This window comes from Parasteatoda tepidariorum, chromosome 4 (genome assembly GCF_982258835.1).
Source record: "Parasteatoda tepidariorum strain Cologne lab strain chromosome 4, Ptep-v5.0, whole genome shotgun sequence".
In the NCBI taxonomy this organism is placed as follows: Eukaryota; Metazoa; Arthropoda; class Arachnida; order Araneae; family Theridiidae; genus Parasteatoda; species Parasteatoda tepidariorum.
In genome coordinates, this window is record NC_141758.1 from 117,585,360 (window position 1) to 117,605,415 (window position 20,056).

Consider the following 20,056-nt stretch of genomic DNA (forward strand, 5'->3'; position numbering starts at 1 on the left):
CGTAACTCCCTAGAATTTTAACCTATAAATTTCAAACTCCGCCCTAAATTAGAGTTTAATGTATCGAACATATATACCGAAGGATTTTTTTATACCCTAATTAGTGGGCCCACAATAGGCTAAAATATGTTTTGTTTACTTTCCGGGAGGATGTGTTTTAAGCTAAATATTCACGAGGCAGGCAGGTGAAGCATGATACAGTTGGTAAAGCTGTGTGGCAAGTTAGATTTGTTGTCCCGGCGTTCATGGGTTCGAAACACTGCGAGGATCGACATTCAAATTTTTTTTTTTTAAATATGTTTTTTGATATTTTAACGTGAATCAAGTGTTCTGCATATAACAATAAACTATTTTTTCTTTGGGAAATAGCGAATAATAGCTAATAAACGGATAAATGTCGGATAATTTTAATTTATTTATTTATTTTTATTTCTATTATTTTTTAGACTTCTTTTCAATATTTTAAAGAGAATAAAGTATTCTATATGTAGAAAGAACTTTTCTTCTTGGTTAAAGAGCGAATAATGGCTGAAAAAGGGACAAAAGTCGTGTTAGAAGGCACGCGCACATCAGACCCCGTAACTCCCTAGAATATTAACCTATAAATTTCAAACTCCGCCCTAAATTAGAGTTTAATGTATCGAACATATATACCGAAGGATTTTTTTATACCCCAATTAGTGGGCCCACAATAGGCTAAAATATGTTTTGTTTACTTTCCGGGAGGAGGTGTTTTAAGCTAAATATTCACGAGGCAGGCATGTGAAGCATGGTACAGTTGGTAAAGCTATGTGGCAAGTTGGATTTGTTGTCCCGGCGTTCATGGGTTCGAAACACTGCGAGGATCGCCATTCAAATTTTTATTTTTTTTATTATTTTTTTTAATATGTTTTTTGATATTTTAACGTGAATCAAGTCTTCTGTATATAAAAATAAACTATTTTTTCTTTGGGAAATAGCGAATAATAGCTAATAAACGGTTAAATTTCGTATAATTTTTATTTATTTATTTATTTTTATGTCTATTATTTTTTAGACTTCTTTTCAATATTTTAAAGAGAATAAAGTATTCTATATGTAAAAAGAACTTTTCTTCTTGGTTAAAGAGCAAATAATGGCTGAAAAAGGGACAAAAGTGGTGTTAGAAGGCACGCGCACATCAGACCTCGTAACTCCCTAGAATATTAACCTATAAATTTCAAACTCCGCCCTAAATTAGAGTTTAATGTATCGAACATATATACTGAAGGATTTTTTTATACCCCAATTAGTGGGCCCACAATAGGCCAAAATAAGTTTTGTTTACTTTCCGGGAGGATGTGTTTTAAGCTAAATATTCACGAGGCAGGCATGTGAAGCGGTACAGTTGGTAAAGCTGTGTGGCAAGTTAGATTTGTTGTCCCGGCGTTCATGAGTTCGAAACACTGCGAGAGTCGACGTTCAAATTTTTTCTTTCTTTTATTATTTTTTTTAAATATATTTTTTGATATTTTAACGTGAATCAAGTGTTCTGCATATAACAATAAACTATTTTTTCTTTGGGAAATAGCGAAAAATAGCTAATAAACGGATAAATTTCGGATAATTTTTATTTATTTATTTATTTTTATTTCTATTATCTTTTAGACTTCTTTTCAATATTTTGAAGAGAATAAAGTATTCTATATGTAAAATGAACTTTTTTTCTTGGTTAAAGAGCGAATAATGGCTGAAAAAGGGACAAAAGTCGTGTTAGAAGGCACGCGCACATTAGATCCCGTAACTCCCTAGAATATTAACCTATAAATTTCAAACTCCGCCCTAAATTAGAGTTTAATGTATCGAACATAAATACCGAAGGATTTTTTTATACCTTAATTAGTGGGCCCAAAATAGTCCAAAATAAGTTTTGTTTACTTTCCGGGAGGAGGTGTTTTAAGCTAAATATTCACGAGGCAGCCATGTGAAGCATGGTACAGTTGGTAAAGCTGTGTGGCAAGTTAGATTTGTTGTCCCGGCGTTAATGGCTTCGAAACACTGCGAGGATCGACATTCAAATTTTTATTTATTTTATTTTTTTTTAATATGTTTTTTGATATTTTAACGTGAATCAAGTCTTCCGTATATAAAAATAAACTATTTTTTCTTTGGGAAATAGCGAATAATAGCTAATAAACGGATAAATTTCGGATAATTTTTATTTATTTATTTATTTTTATTTCTATTATTTTATAGACTTCTTTTCAATATTTTAAAGAGAATAAAGTATTCTATATGTAGAAAGAACTTTTCTTCTTGGTTAAAGAGCGAATGATGGCTGAAAAAGGGACGAAAGTCGTGTTAGAAGGCACGCGCACATCAGACCCCGTAACTCCCTAGAATATTAACCTATAAATTTGAAACTCCGCCCTAAATTAGAGTTTAATGTATCAAACATATATACCGAAGGATTTTTTTATACCCCAATTAGTGGGCCCTCAATAGGCTAAAATATGTTTTGTTTACTTTCCGGGAGGAGGTGTTTTAAGCTAAATATTCACGAGGCAGGCATGTGAAGCATGGTACAGTTGGTAAAGCTGTGTGGCAAGTTGGATTTGTTGTCCCGGCGTTCATGGGTTCGAAACACTGCGAGGATCGACATTCAAATTTTTATTTTTTTTATTTTTTTTTTTTTAATATGTTTTTTGATATTTTAACGTGAATCAAGTCTTCTGTATATAAAAATAAACTATTTTTTCTTTGGGAAATAGCGAATAATAGCTAATAAACGGATAAATTTCGGATAATTTTTATTTATTTAATTATTTTTATTTCTATTATTTTTTAGACTTCTTTTCAATATTTTAAAGAGAATAAAGTATTCTATATGTAAATGGAACTTTTTTTCTTGGTTAAAGAGCGAATAATGGCTGAAAAAGGGACAAAAGTCGTGTTAGAAGGCACGCGCACATCAGACCCCGTAACTCCCTAGAATATTATCCTATAAATTTCAAACTCCGCCCTAAATTAGAATTTAATGTATCGAACATATATACCGAAGAATTTTTTTATACCTTAATTAGTGGGCCCACAATAGGCCAAAATAAGTTATGTTTAATTTCCGGGAGGAGGTGTTTTAAGCTAAATATTCGCGAAGCAGGCTTGTGAAGCATGGCGCAATTGTTAAAGCTGCGTGACAAGTCAGACTTGTTGTCCCGGCGTTCATGGGTTCGAAACACTGCGAGGGTCGAAGTTTAATTTTTTTCTTTTTTTTAATTATTTTTTTTAAATATATTTTTTGATATTTTAACGTGAATCAAGTCTTCTGTATATAAAAATAAACTATTTTTTCTTTGGGAAATAGCGAATAATAGCTAATAAACGGATAAATTTCGGATAATTTTTATTTATTTATTTATTTTATGTCTATTATTTTTTAGACTTCATTTCAATATTTTAAAGAGAATAAAGTATTCTATATGTAAAAAGAACTTTTCTTCTTGGTTAAAGAGCGAATAATGGCTGAAAAAGGGACAAAAGTCGTGTTAGAAGGCAGGAGCACATCAGACCCAGAGACTCCCTAGAATATTAACCTATAAATTTCAAACTCCGCCCTAAATTAGAGTTTATTGTATCGAACATATATACCGAAGGATATTTTTATACCCCAATTAGAGGGCCCATAATAGGCTAAAATATGTTTTGTTTACTTTCCGGGAGGAGGTGTTTTAAGCTAAATATTCACGAGGCAGCCATGTGAAGCATGGTACAGTTGGTAAAGCTGTGTGGCAAGTCAGATTTGTTGTCCCGGCGTTCATGAGTTCGAAACACTGCGAGGATCGACATTCAAATTTTTTTTTTTAATATGTTTTTTGATATTTTAACGTGAATCAAGTGTTCTGCATATAACAATAAACTATTTTTTCTTTGGGAAATAGCGAATAATAGCTAATAAACGGATAAATTTCGGATAATTTTTATTTATTTATTTATTTTTATTTCTATTATTTTTTAGACTTCTTTTCAATATTTTAAAGAGAATAAAGTATTCTATATGTAAAAAGAACTTTTCTTCTTGGTTAAAGAGCGAATAATGGCTGAAAAAGGGACAGAAGTCGTGTTAGAAGGCACGCGCACATCAGACCCCGTAACTCCCTAGAATATTAACCTATAAATTTCAAACTCCGCCCTAAATTAGAGTTTAATGTATCGAACATATATACCGAAGGATTTTTTTATACCCCAATTAGTGGGCCCACAATAGGCTAAAATATGTTTTGTTTACTTTCCGGGAGGAGGTGTTTTAAGCTAAATATTCACGAGGCAGGCATGTGAAGCATGGTACAGTTGGTAAAGCTGTGTGGCAAGTAGGATTTGTTGTCCCGGCGTTCATGAGTTCGAAACACTGCGAGGATCGACATTCAAATTTTTTTTTTTTAATATGTTTTTTGATATTTTAACGTGAATCAAGTGTTCTGCATATAACAATAAACTATTTTTTCTTTGGGAAATAGCGAATAATAGCTAATAAACGGATAAATTTCGGATAATTTTTATTTATTTATTTATTTTTATTTCTATTATTTTTTAGACTTCTTTTCAGTATTTTAAGAAGAATAAAGTATTCTATATGTAAAAAGAACTTTTCTTCTTGGTTAAAGAGCGAATAATGGCTGAAAAAGGGACAAAAGTCGTGTTAGAAGGCACGCGCACATCAGACCCCGTAACTCCCTAGAATATTATCCTATAAATTTCAAACTCCGCCCTAAATTAGAATTTAATGTATCGAACATATATACCGAAGAATTTTTTTATACCTTAATTAGTGGGCCCACAATAGGCCAAAATAAGTTATGTTTACTTTCCGGGAGGAGGTGTTTTAAGCTAAATATTCGCGAAGCAGGCATGTGAAGCATGGCGCAATTGTTAAAGCTGCGTGACAAGTCAGACTTGTTGTCCCGGCGTTCATGGGTTCGAAACACTGCGAGGATCGACATTCAAATTTTTATTTATTTTATTTTTTTTAAAATGTTTTTTGATATTTTAACGTGAATCAAGTCTTCTGTATATAAAAATAAACTATTTTTTCTTTGGGAAATAGCGAATAATAGCTAATAAACGGATAAATTTCGGATAATTTTTATTTATTTATTTATTTTTATTTCTATTATTTTTTAGACTTCTTTTCAATATTTTAAAGAGAATAAAGTATTCTATATGTAAATGGAACTTTTTTTCTTGGTTAAAGAGCGAATAATGGCTGAAAAAGGGACAAAAGTCGTGTTAGAAGGCACGCGCACATCAGACCCCGTAACTCCCTAGAATATTATCCTATAAATTTCAAACTCCGCCCTAAATTAGAATTTAATGTATCGAACATATATACCGAAGAATTTTTTTATACCTTAATTAGTGGGCCCACAATAGGCCAAAATAAGTTATGTTTACTTTCCGGGAGGAGGTGTTTTAAGCTAAATATTCGCGAAGCAGGCATGTGAAGCATGGCGCAATTGTTAAAGCTGCGTGACAAGTCAGACTTGTTGTCCCGGCGTTCATGGGTTCGAAACACTGCGAGGGTCGAAGTTTAAATTTTTTCTTTTTTTTAATTATTTTTTTTAAACATATTTTTTGATATTTTAACGTGAATCAACTGTTCTGCATATAACAATAAACTATTTTTTCTTTGGGAAATAGCGAATAATAGCTAATAAACGGATAAATTTCGGATAATTTTTATTTATTTATTTATTTTTATGTCTACTATTTTTTAGACTTCATTTCAATATTTTAAAGAGAATAAAGTATTCTATATGTAAAAAGTATTTTTCTTCTTGGTTAAAGAGCGAATAATGGCTGAAAAAGGGACAAAAGTCGTGTTAGAAGGCACGAGCACATCAGACCCAGAGACTCCCTAGAATATTAACCTATAAATTTCAAACTCCGCCCTAAATTAGAGTTTAATGTATCGAACATATATACCGAAGGATTTTTTTATACCCCAATTAGTGGGCCCACAATAGGCTAAAATATGTTTTGTTTACTTTCCGGGAGGAGGTGTTTTAAGCTAAATATTCACGAGGCAGGCATGTGAAGCATGGTACAGTTGGTAAAGCTGTGTGGCAAGTAGGATTTGTTGTCCCGGCGTTCATGAGTTCGAAACACTGCGAGGATCGACATTCAAATTTTTTTTTTTTAATATGTTTTTTGATATTTTAACGTGAATCAAGTGTTCTGCATATAACAATAAACTATTTTTTCTTTGGGAAATAGCGAATAATAGCTAATAAACGGATAAATTTCGGATAATTTTTATTTATTTATTTATTTTTATTTCTATTATTTTTTAGACTTCTTTTCAGTATTTTAAGAAGAATAAAGTATTCTATATGTAAAAAGAACTTTTCTTCTTGGTTAAAGAGCGAATAATGGCTGAAAAAGGGACAAAAGTCGTGTTAGAAGGCACGCGCACATCAGACCCCGTAACTCCCTAGAATATTATCCTATAAATTTCAAACTCCGCCCTAAATTAGAATTTAATGTATCGAACATATATACCGAAGAATTTTTTTATACCTTAATTAGTGGGCCCACAATAGGCCAAAATAAGTTATGTTTACTTTCCGGGAGGAGGTGTTTTAAGCTAAATATTCGCGAAGCAGGCATGTGAAGCATGGCGCAATTGTTAAAGCTGCGTGACAAGTCAGACTTGTTGTCCCGGCGTTCATGGGTTCGAAACACTGCGAGGATCGACATTCAAATTTTTATTTATTTTATTTTTTTTAAAATGTTTTTTGATATTTTAACGTGAATCAAGTCTTCTGTATATAAAAATAAACTATTTTTTCTTTGGGAAATAGCGAATAATAGCTAATAAACGGATAAATTTCGGATAATTTTTATTTATTTATTTATTTTTATTTCTATTATTTTTTAGACTTCTTTTCAATATTTTAAAGAGAATAAAGTATTCTATATGTAAATGGAACTTTTTTTCGTGGTTAAAGAGCGAATAATGGCTGAAAAAGGGACAAAAGTCGTGTTAGAAGGCACGCGCACATCAGACCCCGTAACTCCCTAGAATATTATCCTATAAATTTCAAACTCCGCCCTAAATTAGAATTTAATGTATCGAACATATATACCGAAGAATTTTTTTATACCTTAATTAGTGGGCCCACAATAGGCCAAAATAAGTTATGTTTACTTTCCGGGAGGAGGTGTTTTAAGCTAAATATTCGCGAAGCAGGCATGTGAAGCATGGCGCAATTGTTAAAGCTGCGTGACAAGTCAGACTTGTTGTCCCGGCGTTCATGGGTTCGAAACACTGCGAGGGTCGAAGTTTAAATTTTTTCTTTTTTTTAATTATTTTTTTTAAACATATTTTTTGATATTTTAACGTGAATCAACTGTTCTGCATATAACAATAAACTATTTTTTCTTTGGGAAATAGCGAATAATAGCTAATAAACGGATAAATTTCGGATAATTTTTATTTATTTATTTATTTTTATGTCTACTATTTTTTAGACTTCATTTCAATATTTTAAAGAGAATAAAGTATTCTATATGTAAAAAGTACTTTTCTTCTTGGTTAAAGAGCGAATAATGGCTGAAAAAGGGACAAAAGTCGTGTTAGAAGGCACGAGCACATCAGACCCAGAGACTCCCTAGAATATTAACCTATAAATTTCAAACTCCGCCCTAAATTAGAGTTTATTGTATCGAACATATATACCGAAGGATTTTTTTATACCCCAATTAGAGGGCCCATAATAGGCTAAAATATGTTTTGTTTACTTTCCGGGAGGAGGTGTTTTAAGCTAAATATTCACGAGGCAGTCATGTGAAGCATGGTACAGTTGGTAAAGCTGTGTGGCAAGTTAGATTTGTTGTCCCGGCGTTCATGAGTTCGAAACACTGCGAGGATCGACATTCAATTTTTTTTTTTTAATATGTTTTTTGATATTTTAACGTGAATCAAGTGTTCTGCATATAACAATAAACTATTTTTTCTTTGGGAAATAGCGAATAATAGCTAATAAACGGATAAATTTCGGATAATTTTTATTTATTTATTTATTTTTATTTCTATTATTTTTTAGACTTCTTTTCAGTATTTTAAGGAGAATAAAGTATTCTATATGTAAAAAGAACTTTTCTTCTTGGTTAAAGAGCGAATAATGGCTGAAAAAGGGACAAAAGTCGTGTTAGAAGGCACGCGCACATCAGACCCCGTAACTCCCTAGAATATTAACCTATAAATTTCAATCTCCGCCCTAAATTAGAGTTTAATGTATCGAACATATATATCGAAGGATTTTTTTATACCCCAATTAGTGGGCCCACAATAGGCTAAAATATGTTTTGTTTACTTTCCGGGAGGAGGTGTTTTAAGCTAAATATTCACGAGGCAGGCATGTGAACCATGGTACACTTGGTAAAGCTGTGTGGCAAGTTAGATTTGTTGTCCCGGCGTTCATGGGTTCGAAACACTGCGAGGATCGACATTCAAATTTTTATTTATTTTATTTTTTTTAAAATGTTTTTTGATATTTTAACGTGAATCAAGTCTTCTGTATATAAAAATAAACTATTTTTTCTTTGGGAAATAGCGAATAATAGCTAATAAACGGATAAATTTCGGATAATTTTTATTTATTTATTTATTTTTATGTCTATTATTTTTTAGACTTCTTTTCAATATTTTAAAGAGAATAAAGTATTCTATATGTAAAAAGAACTTTTCTTCTTGGTTAAAGAGCGAATAATGGCTGAAAAAGGGACAAAAGTCGTGTTAGAAGGCACGCGCACATCGAACCCCGTGACTCCCTAGAATATTAACCTATAAATTTTAAACTCCGCCCTAAATTAGAGTTTAAGGTATCGAACATATATACCGAAGGATTTTTTTACACCCCAATTAGTGGGCCCACAATAGGCCAAAATAAGTTTTGTTTTCTTTCCAGGAGGAGGTGTTTTAAGCTAAATATTCGCGAAGCAGGCATGCGAAGCATGGCGCAATTGGTAAAGCTGCGTGGCAAGTCAGATTTGTTGTCCTGGCGGTCATGGGTTCGAAACACTGCGAGGGTCGACGTTCAAATTTTTTTTTATTTTTTTTATTAATTTTTTAAAATATATTTTTTGATATTTTAACGTGAATCAAGTGTTCTGCATACATTAATAAACTATTTTTTCTTTGGGAATTAGCGAATAATGGCTAATAAACGGATAAATTTCGGATAATTTTTATTTATTTATTTATTTTTATTTCTATTATTTTTTAGACTTCTTTTCAATATTTTAAAGAGAATAAAGTATTCTATATGTAAAAAGAACTATTTTTCTTAGTTAAAGAGCGAATAATGGCTGAAAAAGGAACAAAAGTCGTGTTAGAAGACACAGGCACATCAGACCCCGTAACTCCCTAGAATTTTAACCTATAAATTTCAAACTCCGCCCTAAATTAGAGTTTAATGTATCGAACATATATACCGAAGGATTTTTTTATACCCTAATTAGTGGGCGGACAATAGGCTAAAATATGTTTTGTTTACTTTCCGGGAGGATGTGTTTTAAGCTAAATATTCACAAGGCAGGCATGTAAAGCATGGTACAGTTGGTAAAGCTGTGTGGCAAGTTAGATTTGTTGTCCCGGCGTTCATGGGTTCGAAACACTGCGAGGATCGACATTCAAATTTTTTTTTTTTTTTTTTTTTTTTAAATATGTTTTTTGATATTTTAACGTGAATCAAGTCTTCTGTATATAAAAATAAACTATTTTTTCTTTGGGAAATAGCGAATAATAGCTAATAAACGGATTAATTTCGGATAATTTTTATTTATTTATTTATTTTTATTTCTATTATTTTTTAGACATCTTTTCAATATTTTAAAGAGAATAAACTATTCTATATGAAAAAAGAACTATTTTTTTAGTTAAAGAGCGAATAATGGCTGAAAAAGGGACAAAAGTCGTGTTAGAAGGCACACGCATATCAGACCCCGTAACTCCCTAGAATGTTAACCTATAAATTTCAAACTCCGCCCTAAATTAGAGTTTAATGTATCGAACATATATACCGAAGGATTTTTTTATACCCCAATTAGTGGGCCCACAATAGGCTAAAATATGTTTTGTTTACTTTCCGGGAGGAGGTGTTTTAAGCTAAATATTCACGAGGCAGGCATGTGAAGCATGGTACACTTGGTAAAGCTGTGTGGCAAGTTAGATTTGTTGTCCCGGCGTTCATGGGTTCGAAACACTGCAAGGATCGACATTCAAATTTTTATTTATTCTATTTTTTTTAATATGTTATTTGATATTTTAACGTGAATCAAGTCTTCTGTATATAAAAATAAACTATTTTTTCTTTGGGAAATAGCGAATAATAGCTAATAAACGGATAAATTTCGGATAATTTTTATTTATTTATTTATTTTTATTTCTATTATTTTTAGACTTCTTTTCAATATTTTAAAGAGAATAAAGAATTCTATATGCAAAAAAAACCTTTTTTCTTGGTTAAAGAGCGAATAATGGCTGAAAAAGGGACAAAAGTCGTGTTAGAAGGCAAGCGCACATAAGACCCAGTAACTCCCTAGAATATTAACCTATAAATTTCAAACTCCGCCCTAAATTAGAGTTTAATGTATCGAACATATATACCGAAGGATTTTTTTATACCCCAATTAGTGGGCCCACAATAGGCCAAAATAAGTTTTGTTTACTTTTCGGGAGGAGGTGTTTTAAGCTAAATATTCGCGAAGCAGGCATGTGCAGCATGGCGCAATTGGTAAACCTGCGTGGCAAGTCAGATTTGTTGTCCCGGCGTTCATGCGTTCGAAACACTGCGAGGATCGACATTCAAATTTTTATTTATTCTATTTTTTTTAATATGTTTTTTGATATTTTAACGTGAATCAAGTCTTCTGTATATAAAAATAAACTATTTTTTCTTTGGGAAATAGCGAATAATGGCTAATAAACGGATAAATTTTGGATAATTTTTATTTATTTATTTATTTTTATGAATATTATTTTTTAGACTTCATTTCAATATTTTAAAGAGAATAAAGTATTCTATATGTAAAAAGAACTTTTCTTCTTGGTTAAAGAGCGAATAATGGCTGAAAAAGGGACAAAAGTCGTGTTAGAAGGCACGCGCACGTCGGACCCCGTAACTCCCTAGAATAACCTATAAATTTCAAACTCCGCCCTAAATTAGAGTTTAATGTATCGAACATATATATCGAAGGATTTTTTTATTCCCCAATTAGTGGGCCCACAATAGGCCAAAATAAGTTTTGTTTACTTTCCAGGAGGAGGTGTTTTAAGCTAAATATTCGCGAAGCAGGCATGTGAAGCATGGCGCAATTGGTAAAGCAGCGTGGCAAGTCAGATTTGTTGTCCCGGCTGTCATGGGTTCGAAAAACTGCGAGGGTCGACGTTCAAATTTTTTCTTTTTTTATTATTATTTTTTTTAAATATATTTTTTGATATTTTAACGTAAATCAAAGGTTCTGCATATAACAATAAACTATTTTTTCTTTGGGAAACAGCGTTAATGGATAATAAACGGATAAATTTCGAATAATTTTTATTTATTTATTTTTATTGCTATTATTTTTTAGACTTCTTTTCAATATTTTAAAGAGAATAAAGTATTCTATATGTAAAAAGAACTTTTCTTCTTGGTAAAAGAGCGAATAATGGCTGAAAAACGGACAAAAGTCGTGTTAGAAGGCACGCGCACATCAGACCCCGTAACACCCTAGAATATTAACCTATAAATTTCAAACTCCGCCCTAAATTAGAGTTTAATCTTTCGAACATATATACCGAAGGATTTTTTTATACCCCAATTAGTGGGCCCACAATAGGATAAAATAAGTTTTGTTTACTTTCCAGGAGGAGGTGTTTTAAGCTAAATATTCGCGAAGCAGGCATGTGAAGCATAGCGCAATTGGTAAAGCTGCATGGCAAGTCAGATTTGTTGTCCCGGCGGTCATGGGTTCGAAACACTGCGAGGGTCGACGTTCAAATTTTTTCTTTTCTTTTAATTATTTTTTTAAAATATATTTTTTGATATTTTGACGTGAATCAAGTGTTCTGCATACATTAATAAACTATTTTTTCTTTGGGAATTAGCGAATAATGGCTAATAAACGGATAAATTTCGGATAATTTTTATTTATTTATTTATTTTTATTTCTATTATCTTTTAGACTTCTTTTCAATATTTTAAAGAGAATAAAGTATTCTATATGTAAAAAGAACTATTTTTCTTAGTTAAAGAGCGAATAATGGCTGAAAAAGGGACAAAAGTCGTGTTAGAAGACACAGGCACATCAGACCCCGTAACTCCCTAGAATTTTAACCTATAAATTTCAAACTCCGCCCTAAATTAGAGTTTAATGTATCGAACATATATACCGAAGGATTTTTTTATACCCTAATTAGTGGGCCCACAATAGGCTAAAATATGTTTTGTTTACTTTCCGGGAGGAGGTGTTTTAAGCTAAATATTCGCGAAGCAGGCATGTGCAGCATGGCGCAATTGGTAAACCTGCGTGGCAAGTCAGATTTGTTGTCCCGGCGTTCATGGGTTCGAAACACTGCGAGGGTCGACGTTTAAATTTTTTCCTTTTTTTTATTATTTTATTTAAATATATTTTTTTGATATTTTAACGTGAATCAAGTGTTCTGCATATAACAATAAACTATTTTGTCTTTGGGAAATAGCGAATAATAGCTAATAAACGGATAAATTTCGGATAATTTTTATTTATTTATTTATTTTTATTTCTATTATTTTTTAGACTTCTTTTCAATATTTTAAAGAGAATAAAGTATTCTATATGTAAAAAGAACTTTTTTTCTTGGTTAAAGAGCGAATAATGGCTGAAAAAGGGACAAAAGTCGTGTTAGAAGGCAGGCGCACTTAAGACCCCGTAACTCCCTAGAATATTAACCTATAAATTTCAAACTCCGCCCTAAATTAGAGTTTAATGTATCGAACATATATACCGAAGGATTTTTTTATACCCCAATTAGTGGGCCCTCAATAGGCTAAAATATGTTTTGTTTACTTTCCGGGAGGAGGTGTTTTAAGCTAAATATTCACGAGGCAGGCATGTGAAGCATGGCGCAATTGGTAAAGCTGCGTGGCAAGTCAGAGTTGTTGTCCCGGCGTTCATGGGTTCGAAACACTGCGAGGGTCGACGTTCAAACTTTTTCTTTTTTTTAATTATTTTTTTAAAATATATTTTTTGATATTTTAACGTGAATCAAAGGTTCTGCATATAACAATAAACTATTTTTTCTGTGGGAAATAGCTAATAAACGGATAAATTTCAGATAATTTTTATTTATTTATTTATTTTTATTTCTATTATTTTTTAGACTTCTTTTCAATATTTTAAAGAGAATAAAGTATTCTATATGTAAAAAGAACTTTTTTTCTTGGTTAAAGAGCGAATAATGACTGAAAAAGGGACAAAAGTCGTGTTAGAAGGCACGCGCACATCAGACCCCGTAACTCCCTAGAATATTAACCTATAAATTTCAAACTCTGCCCTAAATTAGAGTTTAATGTATCGAACATATATACCGAAGGATTTTTTTATACCCCTATTAGTGGGCCCACAATAGGCTAAAATATGTTTTGTTTACCTTCCGGGAGGAGGTGTTTTAAGCTAAATATTCGCGAAGCAGGCATGTGAAGCATGGCGCAATTGGTAAATCTGCGTGACAAGTCAGATTTGTTGTCCCGGCGTTCATGGGTTCGAAACACTGCGAGGATCGACATTCAAATTCTTATTCTTTTTATTTTTTTTTAATATGTTTTTTGATATTTTAACGTGAATCAAGTGTTCTGCATATACAATAAACTATTTTTTCTTTGAGAAATAGCGAATAATAGGTAATAAACGGACAAATTTCGGATAATTTTTATTTATTTATTTATTTTTATTTCTATTATTTTTTAGACTTCTTTTCAATATTTTAAAGAGAATAAAGTATTCTATATGTAAAAAGAACTTTTTTTCTTGGTTAAAGAGCGAATAATGACTGAAAAAGGGACAAAAGTCGTGTTAGAAGGCACGCGCACATCAGACCCCGTAACTCCCTAGAATATTAACCTATAAATTTCAAACTCTGCCCTAAATTAGAGTTTAATGTATCGAACATATATACCGAAGGATTTTTTTATACCCCAATTAGTGAGCCCACAATAGGCTAAAATATGTTTTGTTTACTTTCCGGGAGGAGGTGTTTTAAGCTAAATATTCACGATTCAGGCATGTGAAGCATGGTACAGTTGGAAAAGCTGTGTGGCAAGTTAGATTTGTTGTCCCGGCGTTCAAGGGTTCGAAACACTGCGAGGATCGACATTCAAATTTTTATTTATTTTATTTTTCTTGTAGTATGTTTTTTGATATTTTAACGTGAATCAAGTGTTCTGCATATAACAATTAACTATTTTTTCTTTGGGAAATAGCGAATAATGGCTAATAAACGGATAAATTTTGGATAATTTTTATTTATTTATTTATTTATATATCTATTATTTTTTATACTTCTTTTCAATATTTTAAAGAGAAAAAATTATTCTATATGTAAAAAGAACTTTTCTTCTTGGTTAAAGAGCGAATAATGGCTGAAAAAGGGACAAAAGTCGTGTTAGAAGGCACGCGCACATCAGACCCCGTAACTCCTTAGAATATTAACCTATAAATTTCAAACTCCGCCCTAAATTAGAGTTTAATGTATCGAACATATATACCGAAGGATTTTTTTATACCCCAATTAGTGGGCCCACAATAGGCCAAAATAAGTTTTGTTTACTTTCTGGGAGGAGGTGTTTTAAGCTAAATATTCGCGAAGCAGGCATGTGAAGCATGTCGCAATTGGTAAAGCTGCGTGGCAAGTCAGATTTGTTGTCCCGGCGTTCATGGGTTCGAAACACTGCGAATGTCGAAATTCAAATTTTTTCTTTTTTTTTGATTATTTTTTTTAAATATATTTTTTGATATTTTAACGTGAATCAAGTGTTCTGCATATAACAATAAACTATTTTTTCTTTGGGAAATAGCGAATAATGGCTAATAAACGGATAAATTTGGATAATTTTTATTTATTTATTTATTTTTATTTCTATTATTTTTTAGACTTCTTTTCAATATTTGAAAGAGAATAAAGTATTCTATATGTAAAAAGAACTTTTTTTCTTGGTTAAAGAGCGAATAATGGCTGAAAAAGTTACAAAAGTCGTGTTAGAAGGCAGGCGCACATCAGACCCCGTAACTCCCTAGAATATTAACCTATAAATTTCAAACTCCGCCCTAAATTAGAGTTTAATGTATCGAACATATATACCGAAGGATTTTTTTATACCCCAATTAGTAGGCCCACAATAGGCCAAAATAAGTTTTGTTTACTTTCCGGGAGGAGGTGTTTTAAGCTAAATATTCTAGAAGCAGGCATGTGAAGCATGGCGCAAATGGTAAAGCTGCGTAGCAAGTCAGATTTGTTGTCCCGGCGTTCATGGGTTCGAAACACTGCTAGGGTCGACGTTCAAAGTTTTTCTTTTTTTTTATTATTTTTTTTAAATATATTTTTTGATATTTTAACGTGAATCAAGTGTTCTGCATATAACGATAAACTTTTTTTTCTTTGGGAAATAGCGAATAATAGCTAATAAACGGATAAATTTCGGATAATTTTTATTTATTTATTTATTTTTATTTCTATTATTTTTTAGACTTCTTTTCATATATTTTAAAGTGAATAAAGTATTCTATATGTAAAGAGAACTTTTTCTCTTGGTTAAAGAGCGAATAATGGCTGAAAAAGGGACAAAAGTCGTGTTAGATGGCACGCGCACATCAGACCCCGTAACTCCCTAGAATATTAACCTATAAATTTCAAACTCCGCCCTAAATTAGAGTTTAATGTATCGAACATATATACCAAAGGATTTTTTTATACCCCTATTAGTGGGCCCACAATAGGCTAAAATATGTTTTGTTTACCTTCCGGGAGGAGGTGTTTTAAGCTAAATATTCGCGAAGCAGGCATGTGAAGCATGGCGCAATTGGTAAATCTGCGTGACAAGTCAGATTTGTTGTCCCGGCGTTCATGGGTTCGAAACACTGCGAGGATCGACATTCAAATTCTTATTCTTTTTATTTTTTTTTAATATGTTTTTTGATATTTTAACGTGAATCAAGTGTTCTGCATATACAATAAACTATTTTTTCTTTGAGAAATAGCGAATAATAGCTAATAAACGGACAAATTTCGGATAATTTTTATTTATTTATTTATTTTTATTTCTATTATTTTTTAGACTTCTTTTCAATATTTTAAAGAGAATAAAGTATTCTATATGTAAAAAGAACTTTTTTTCTTGGTTAAAGAGCGAATAATGACTGAAAAAGGGACAAAAGTCGTGTTAGAAGGCACGCGCACATCAGACCCCGTAACTCCCTAGAATATTAACCTATAAATTTCAAACTCTGCCCTAAATTAGAGTTTAATGTATCGAACATATATACCGAAGGATTTTTTTATACCCCAATTAGAGGGCGAACAATAGGCCAAAATAAGTTTTGTTTACTTTCCGGGGGGAGGTGTTTTAAGCTAAATATTCGCGAAGCAGGCATGTGAAGCATGGCGCAATTGGTAAAACTGCGTGGCAAGTCAGATTTGTTGTCCCGGCGGTCGTGGGTTCGAAACACTGCGAGGATCAACATTCAAATTTTTATTTTTTTTATTTCTTTTTTAATATGTTTTTTGATATTTTAACGTGAATCAAGTCTTCTGTATATAAAAATAAACTATTTTTTCTTTGGGAAATAGCGAATAATAGCTAATAAACGGATAAATTTCGTATAATTTTTATTTATTTATTTATTTTTATGTCTATTATTTTTTAGACTTCTTTTCAATATTTTAAAGAGAATAAAGTATTCTATATGTAAAAAGAACTTTTCTTCTTGGTTAAAGAGCGAATAATGGCTGAAAAAGGGACAAAAGTCGTGTTAGAAAGCACGCGCACATCAGACCCCGTAACTCCCTAGAATATTAACCTTTAAATTTCAAACTCCGCCCTAAATTAGAGTTTAATGTATCGAACATATATACCGAAGGATTTTTTTATACCCCAATTAGTGAGCCCACAATAGGCTAAAATATGTTTTGTTTACTTTCCGGGAGGAGGTGTTTTAAGCTAAATATTCACGATTCAGGCATGTGAAGCATGGTACAGTTGGTAAAGCTGTGTGGCAAGTTAGATTTGTTGTCCCGGCGTTCAAGGGTTCGAAACACTGCGAGGATCGACATTCAAATTTTTATTTATTTTATTTTTCTTGTAGTATGTTTTTTGATATTTTAACGTGAATCAAGTGTTCTGCATATAACAATTAACTATTTTTTCTTTAGGAAATAGCGAATAATGGCTAATAAACGGATAAATTTTGGATAATTTTTATTTATTTATTTATTTATATATCTATTATTTTTTATACTTCTTTTCAATATTTTAAAGAGAAAAAATTATTCTATATGTAAAAAGAACTTTTCTTCTTGGTTAAAGAGCGAATAATGGCTGAAAAAGGGACAAAAGTCGTGTTAGAAGGCACGCGCACATCAGACCCCGTAACTCCTTAGAATATTAACCTATAAATTTCAAACTCCGCCCTAAATTAGAGTTTAATGTATCGAACATATATACCGAAGGATTTTTTTTATACCCCAATTAGTGGGCCCACAATAGGCCAAAATAAGTTTTGTTTACTTTCCGGGAGGAGGTGTTTTAAGCTAAATATTCGCGAAGCAAGCATGTGAAGCATGTCGCAATTGGTAAAGCTGCGTGGCAAGTCAGATTTGTTGTCCCGGCGTTCATGGGTTCGAAACACTGCGAATGTCGAAATTCAAATTTTTTCTTTTTTTTTGATTATTTTTTTTAAATATATTTTTTGATATTTTAACGTGAATCAAGTGTTCTGCATATAACAATAAACTATTTTTTCTTTGGGAAATAGCGAATAATGGCTAATAAACGGATAAATTTGGATAATTTTTATTTATTTATTTATTTTTATTTCTATTATTTTTTAGACTTCTTTTCAATATTTGAAAGAGAATAAAGTATTCTATATGTAAAAAGAACTTTTTTTCTTGGGTAAAGAGCGAATAATGGCTGAAAAAGTTACAAAAGTCGTGTTAGAAGGCAGGCGCACATCAGACCCCGTAACTCCCTAGAATATTAACCTATAAATTTCAAACTCCGCCCTAAATTAGAGTTTAATGTATCGAACATATATACCGAAGGATTTTTTTATACCCCAATTAGTAGGCCCACAATAGGCCAAAATAAGTTTTGTTTACTTTCCGGGAGGAGGTGTTTTAAGCTAAATATTCTAGAAGCAGGCATGTGAAGCATGGCGCAAATGGTAAAGCTGCGTAGCAAGTCAGATTTGTTGTCCCGGCGTTCATGGGTTCGAAACACTGCGAGGGTCGATGTTCAAATTTTTTCTTTTTTTATTATTATGTTTTTTTAAATATATTTTTTGATATTTTAACGTGAATCAAGTGCTCTTCATATAACAATAAACTATTTTTTCTTTGGGAAATAGCGAATAATAGCTAATAAACGGATAAATTTCGGATAATTTTTATTTATTTATTTATTTTTATTTCTATTATTTTTTAGACTTCTTTTCAATATTTTAAAGAGAATAAAGTATTCTATATGTAAAAAGAACTTTTCTTCTTGGTTAAAGAGCGAATACTGGCTGAAAAAGGGACAAAAGTCGTGTTAGAAGGCACGCGCACATCAGACCCCGTAACTCCCTAGAATATTAACCTATAAATTTCAAACTCCGCCCTAAATTAGAGTTTAATGTATCGAACATATATACCGAAGGATTTTTTTATACCCCAATTAGTAGGCCCACAATAGGCCAAAATAAGTTTTGTTTACTTTCCGGGAGGAGGTGTTTTAAGCTAAATATTCGCGAATCAGGCATGCGAAGCATGGCGCAATTGATAAAGCTGCGTGGCAAGTCAGATTTGTTGTCCCGGCGTTCATGGGTTCGAAACACTGCGAGGATCGAAATTCAAATTCTTATTCTTTTTATTTTTTTTAATATGTTTTTTGATATTTTAACGTGAAGCAAGTCTTCTGTATATAAAAATAAACTATTTTTTCTTTGGGAAATAGCGAATAATATCTAATAAGCGGATAAATTTCGGATAATTTTTATTTATTTATTTATTTTTATTTCTATTATTTTTTAGACTTCTTTTCAATATTTTAAAGAGAATAAAGTATTCTATATGTAAAAAGAACTTTTTTTCTTGGTTAAAGAGCGAATAATGGCTGAAAAAGGGACAAAAGTCGTGTTAGAAGGCAGGCGCACATCAGACCCCGTAACTCCCTTGAATATTAACCTATAAATTTCAATATCCGCCCTAAATTAGAGTTTAATGTATCGAACCTATATACCTAAGGATTTTTTTATACCCCAATTAGTGGGCCCTCAATAGGCTAAAATATGTTTTGTTTACTTTCCGGGAGGAGATGTTTTAAGCTAAATATTCACGAGGCAGGCATGTGAAGCATGGCGCAATTGGTAAAGCTGCGTGGCAAGTCAGAGTTGATGTACCGGCGTACATGGGTTCGAAACACTGCGAGGATCGACATTCAAATTTTTAATTATTTTTTTTAAATATGTTTTTTGATATTTTAACGTGAATCAAGTCTTCTGTATATAAAAATAAACTATTTTTTCTTTGGGAAATAGCGAATAATAGCTAATAAACGGATAAATTTCGGATAATTTTTAATTATTTATTTATTTTTATTTCTATTATTTTTTAGACTTATTTTCAATATTTTAAAGAGAATAAAGTTTTCTATATGTAAAAAGAACTTTTCTTCTTGGTTAAAGAGCGAATAATGGCTGAAAAGGGAGAAAAGTCGTGTGAGAAGGCACGCGCACATCAGTCCCCGTAACTCCCTAGAATATTAACCTATAAATTTCAAACTCCGCCATAAATTAGAGTTTAATGTATCGAACATATATACCG